We start from the raw sequence: 6719 nt of genomic DNA on the forward strand, positions 1-6719 counted from the left end.
AGGTGAGCCTTCAAGGTTATGGGTCACTGAAAAGCTTTCCCTAGATTCTGCATATAGCTGCTCACTGATCGGGGCTTTCCTACATTGCTGGGGTCTCCTGGTGGCAAAGGCCAAGCTCTTCTCTCTTTCCCTCTCTCTTCTGTGTGTGTGTGTGTGTGTGTGTGTGTGTGCGTGTGTGTATGTGAGAGAGAGAGAGAGAGAGAGAGAGAGTGTCCATGTGAGAAGAGACTTCTCATCTCAGGTGTACTGTTTATGGAAAGAGCAGTGAAGACAGGGGACATGGGCTTCTTAGTGAATCTGCTTATAAGTATTTATTTATTTATTTATTTATCACAAGCCCGCTGCTGCTGGAGTTTTGGAAATGTCCTATATCCGGCCCTGGGTAAGTATTTATATGTAAAAACCAAAATATACATTTAAGATGTAAGTGCTCTACTATATGTAAGTTACACCTATGTAATCAAAAAGTTGAGAATCACTTCATTTACAAATAACGTGTTATTTTGTCAGTATTAATTTTTGCACGTGTTACAGTTTCACTTAGTTTTCTTTTGGACCCTCTCGGAATTCCTAACAGTAAGTGACAATGGTGGTTTGGGAGAAGATGCACATTTTTAACAGCCATCGGTTGGCTCTCTGAGCTGCGCTTGCTCAGCTCTTCAGACATGTCCCCAGCCTTCCACATTATGTCTCTTTCGCAATGGAGAGTTTACTAAAAGAAATTTTTCTAGAGTTCCATCGTACTTGGGGTTTTCCATTCTTGGTAAACAGTGCCTCGGTCCCTTATGTTTGACACACAGGTGGTCCCCTTCCTGCCATTATTGTAGAAAAACAATGTAGAATTGTAAAATATGTAAAACGAACCAGAAATCCTTAAATAAAAAAGAATGAGGCCAATACAATGGAAGCCATGATCCCAATAACAGAAAATAGGATCATGTCGCTTTATTTCTGAGCAGCCGGCCCTCCTGACCTCTTAAAAAAGCAACACATTAATGATGCATTCGCAAACAACTTGTTTTTACCTTGTGCTGACAGTCAGGCAAGTGGGAGGTTAGAGAAAAGAAGGGAAGGCCAGGCAAGGGGATTGCTTTGCTGTACAGTCTTGGTTTCCCGGCCTTGGCTGATGGAATTATTGTTTATTTTTTTAATTTTCAGAGGTAGGCTGATGACAGCTGAAGAAGACTGTATTTGCTGAGGAGCAGCATGATGGTAGAGAGGAGCAGAGCTCCTGAGGGAGACCTAATGGTTCCTCTCCTTCCTGCACGGAGATAAAGACTTATAATAAGCGTGCATGTTCACCATCTGGCTCTGTGCATGTGGTCCTTATGGAGGGGAAAGCAGCACAATCTGTAAATGATCAGGAGCCATGGCGCTCTCTCCAGAGAATCCACGATGCAATCAAGGTGACAGATGGCATGGCCACTGCTGTGGCCTCATGGAGAAGATCAAAATCACCTTCAATAAACTCTGACTGAAATGGGCATGAGCACCTCAAAAAAGTCAGTTTGTCAGTCAAACTGCGACAGCAAGCTGCATTGGGGAAACATAGCGGCCAGCTCTCTGTTTTCAATCGTTTCCGTCTGACTGGGCCTGAACTATGATCTTTCTCAAATTGTCCTTTCTGTTTAGCTGAAGCAGGCCAGCAAATTGCCAGATTCATTGCTTTATTGAAGAAAATTGAAAACACGATGTCCTCAATTCCGGGGACGCGCGACTGGCAGGTGCTGGGACACCCAAGCGCTGAGAGTGGATCCCTGTGTCTTCAGCCCAAGTTTGCTCAACTTTAGGCAGATTTTTGGATATGAAAATAAAATGCAAATATGTGCCTGGCCTGAAAAGATCAGCTGGCAATGGATATGTGAAGGGTATTAGATGTCCAATAAATGTGTGTAGAATAAACACATGCCTGAAAGGAAAAGGAGGAAAGGAGGAAGGAAGGAAAGAGACGAAGTCTCCGTGTTGTTGGTTTCATGTATTTTGACAGCAGGCTGCCTTGATGATAGATTCGCTATCCATTTCCTTTTCTGTGCATGTTTATCGAATATAGATTGCTGTGAACTTGAAGCCTGGGACATAAGATCAGTGAAATGCAGGTGTAACATTTTGTCCTAAACAAATTGTATAGAATTTGTAGAGGTCAACGAGTTCGGACAAATTTCCATTTTTGACCCCCTTCCTTCCACAGCTGAAACATTTTTGAAAGGTCCAACTGCTCATAAAACTAGAGGGGGATGAGTAAAAGTTACCTGTAGTGGGAGAAAAATACTGTACTGTCTTTTTGAGAGGTAAGGGCACTGATTTCAGGTCAAAGATGATGGATCTTAATGAAAGGACTCTCCCCCTCCCTCTCCCTCCTCCTCTCTTGGCAGAGTTCCACTGTTGTTCTTCCTCCCAAGCTCCAGGAAATGTACATTTCAAGCAAAAGTCGACTTTCCCAACCTTGTGGTTTCCCCAGAACCCCGTATCTGTTCTCTGATCCTGGTGTTTTATATTATTAAGCCTGTGAGGATATCTCACAATTCCAACATCCCATTGATTTTCCTACTCGAGACCATAATCTTCTAGTTTGCATACTTGCTTTATTTAAAATCCAAATCCTGCTCCCGCCCCTGTCCCCATACTCCATGTTGTAAATTATTTGCTTGACAGCTGAGAAATATCTTACTATTGGGTCCTGGATTCTCATAATGGCTTTCTTTTCCCTCATAGTTGCTTCTGAATGCTAATGTCCTGCTGTGGAGATTTACAAACAACTGAAGGACTTCATCTCTAATCTGTGTACACAAAGCGAGAGAAACTATGAAAAAGGGCTCATATTTTGAGTAACAAATAGCAAGAACTTCATATAAGGACTGTCTTTTCACAGAACATGTAAGTGTAGCTGACTTGTTATGTGTCACGGTTCCGTGTGGTCTCCTGGGAGCCAGGGACTAAATTTATTCAGGAGGAAATATCTATGGAGTGCTGAACACCTACTACGTATAGGCTGTGTCAGGAGCTGAGAAATAAAACTTCATAAAGAAAAGTAGGTATCACACAGCACTTTGATGGGCATTCTCCCCTCCGGCTGGCTCTCTGCTGAGCCCGTTTGCATTCTCATCAATAATAGCTCTTGTGGAACACAGGACCCCGACGTGTGGGCTGGTGGGAGCATGCTGTCCTGTCCCCGGAGACGCTGTGTGTATTCTCCATCCTGGCCTTTGGCTCTCTGGAATGACAGGCTCTGTAATAGACATGTTCATCAACACGGCCACAAGGAGGGGTGGCAGGATGGGTCATTTCTGTCTATCGGTAGCAGTTTCTTCCCCCCCAGACTCCAGCTGCTCACATGGAGTTATGCTTCAGAAAGGCAAATGGGTCTAATCCTTTCCTTAAGGAAAAAGATTATATGGGGAAATTCAGCAGGGGCCAGAAGGTTGAAGTAGCCTACACTGGAACACGAATGTTGCGAGGCAACCAGCAGGAAATTTAGTAATCAGAGCTCGGCCTAAATTCAGATAATTACGTTCAAGTTCTCTCTTGCGTGCAGTGTCACCTGATCGTATGCAAATTGTGTAACCATATATCATTACTCTCTTTTATGTCCTATCATTCCTAAATAATAAATTTCTTAGAGAAAGTTTCTTGTGGTAATTTGCAAATGTGAGTCTGAAAGCAGAGCTTTTCCTTTATAATGCTGCACATATACCCTTGCTCTCTCGGCCCGTGGGTGCGGCAGGTAAGAAGATATGCAGATCTTCAGATCCCACAGGCTCTGAAACTCACAAGGAGGATGGCTTGTGCTCAGAATATGGACAGTAGCTGCAACATGGACTGAATAATTTTTAATCATGGAGAGTGCTTTTTATTTTAATGTTTTGAAAGATTGACACAATGCTGAAAGGAGAGGCTACACAGAAGTTTTAAAAGGTGCACACAAGAAGATAAGCAATCTATTAAAAACTCAGATTTTGAAAGCATGCCATTGGCCTGAAATGGCCTTGGGGTAACAGTAATAAATGAATGTTGATTTCCCAAGTTCTCTGTGCACCAAGCCGTTTGGACTTCCCAAGAGGACAATGCTGTCTTCTTTCAAAAGAGGGAGTAGATGGCTTGCTACCAGTAAAACAGCTCAGACATAGCTCTACTGATTTGGGAACAAAGAAATGGAATATGGTTTTGTGTGTGTAGGATGTCATCATATGAGCTCACACCAGCTCTAAATTGGGTATTTGGAGGCTACTACATCTTTTGGTCAGATTTCAAATCAAACCCTCAATGTCTGCATTTTTCTGTCCATGCTTCTCTGAATAAGAATGATGGTGAATGAGGATGCCACCCTGTACCTCAAATGTTTCTCAAGCTGCTGGTGTGTTTTGGTTCAGCTTTCATGATTTTTTATACCAGATTTGTGACTTAAAAAAAAAAGCTCTCAGCAAAATATTTCTGTTATAGTATGATGTCGTGCTTAGAAAGGTTAATAAACGTTTTACAGAACACATTCATGTTTCGTTCTACTGATTGCTTGACACTCATTTTAATCTTCCTCAGGCTAGCAGTGAGTGAATGGTTCCTGTTTCCCATTAGATTCCTCCACCCTCCATAACGAATGAGCTGTTGATTTGATTTCAATGAATTCTCTTTGGTGAACAATTCACTATAACAAATGCTTTCTTTGGCCATAAAACCATTTATCCTCCATACAGAAATGCTATTTCTGGGGCATTTTGTGCTGGTGTAGGGCATAGTTCTGTTCTTGGGGGTTCTTATAATCAGAAACAGCCCACTTTCCATTCTTCCCCATGACACTTAAAAAATTATTAAGGTCATTTTTTCCATGCTTCTCCATAAGTGTATGAAGACTCTAAAGCAGCAGTGTCCAAGAGACGTAGGATGTCATCTACAAATGTGAGTCACGTAAGTAATCGTTCCTTTTCTAAGAGCCATATTTTTAAAAAGTAAAAAGCAAATTAAATTAATTTTGATAATAGATGTTATTTAATCCACTAGATAAACAATGTATTGTATCCATACAGTAGAATATTTTTTAGTCATAAAAGGAATGAAATTCTGATCCATGATACAACATGGATGGACCTAGAAAACATTATGCTGAATAAAATCAGCCAGATGCAAAAGTACAAATTATATGATCCCATATGAAGTATCTAGAGTTGAAGATACTCTAGACAGAGTACTTTCAAGACAGAAAGTAGAAATGTAGTAATCAGAGACGGGGATGGGGGGCGGGGGGAGAAATGGGAAGTTAGTGTTTAATGGGTACAGGGTTTCAGTTTGGGAAGAAGAAAAATTCTGGAGATGGATGGCAGGTGATGGTTGCACAATAATATGAATGTTCTTAATACCACTGAATTGTTTTTAAAGATTAAAACTGTATTTTGTATTATGTATATTTTACCATACATACACACACACACACACACACACACACACACACACGGATCAGATCATGCCGTTCTTTTGCTTAGAAACCTCCTCTGTCTTCCCATCACTTTATAAACTATTTTTAAAAAAATTTTTAATCTTTATTTATTTTTGAGAGACAGACTGCGAGCAGGGGAGGAACAGAAAGGGAGACACAGAGTCTGAAGCAGGCTCCAGGCTCTGAGCTGTCAGCCCAGAGTCAGATGTGGGGCTCGAACTCACGAACCTCGAGATCATGACCTGAGCTGAAGTCAGACGCTTAACTAAGCCACCCAGGTGCTCCTCCCCTGCCCCCCTCCATCACTTTATGAACATCCGAGTGCCCTTTCCATGAACTTTGCATTCTTGTGTACCTGGCTTCTCCTGCTACCTTTTCCTGACTTTGCTACTTACAGGCCATGTGATCTTCTGTAATTTACTTAGCCTGCTTAAGCTTCAGCTTCTTTATATATAAATTTGGGATAATTTTAATCTGTCAATCACATGGGATTAGTGAGCATTCAAATAAAATAACACGTGTAAAGTGCTTAGCACAGTACCTTCCTGCACCTAGTAAAGTCTAAATGCAGGCTTAGCTATTAAACTGTGTAGTTGTTATGTGTATATTTTCACATCACATGTTTAACACATTATACATCTATAATTAATTACTTTAGAAGACCTGAATAAAAGATACAGCAGGCAAATTAGTGATGTGTGAATAGAGAGGGGGCAAGTATATGTTAACAGGGTTATTTGTTGAAGAGTGGTCAATGTAACCATACTGACCTAAGCTTTAGGACAACATCGTCTAACACGTAGATGGGTACAAAGCTTTCTGTAGAAAAGATTACTCCCGTGGAGCCAGCATGTCACAGTGGTCATTTCTGTTGATCTGGTTGTCATTTTTCATGCATTTTGCAGAGCATCAACATTGGCTAAAGAAAACTGAGCCATATCAGAAATATCAGAAATTTTCAGTTTGGCACTTTCCTACAAACAATATTTAGAGGGAATTCATTGTTTCACGAAATGAGGCAGACATCACTTGCATTCACAAATAGCTATTCCCAAGGGAAGGTTCATTTTCATCACTGGATCCACCTTGACCCCTCCTTCCACTTCCCCCCAACAGCCAAGATCTGGGCCAGTGTGGAAGTGGTCTAACTGGCTCACCTCTGTATGTGACCAAATCATCTTGTTTTTACCAAGATTAAAATTGGAATCAATAAGATGTGGTCATGTCAATCTTTTTCTTTTTTTCTATCCTTTTCTTTCCTTCAAAAACTTAGAAGCAACACTTTGAAACATTT

At 41.1% G+C, this 6719-nt stretch overlaps 1 long non-coding RNA gene across 1 annotated transcript; it reads left to right on the forward strand.

Annotated features, from left to right (window-relative positions):
- Positions 1 to 337: 337 nt before the first annotated feature.
- LOC125924654 (uncharacterized) lies at positions 338 to 1484 on the forward strand. Its single transcript, XR_007458501.1, has 2 exons — positions 338 to 382; positions 1159 to 1484. It is a non-coding gene; the product is annotated as an uncharacterized LOC125924654 (long non-coding RNA).
- Positions 1485 to 6719: the final 5235 nt, after the last annotated feature.

The sequence above is a fragment of the Panthera uncia genome, chromosome F2, assembly GCF_023721935.1.
Source record: "Panthera uncia isolate 11264 chromosome F2, Puncia_PCG_1.0, whole genome shotgun sequence".
Taxonomy (NCBI): Eukaryota; Metazoa; Chordata; class Mammalia; order Carnivora; family Felidae; genus Panthera; species Panthera uncia.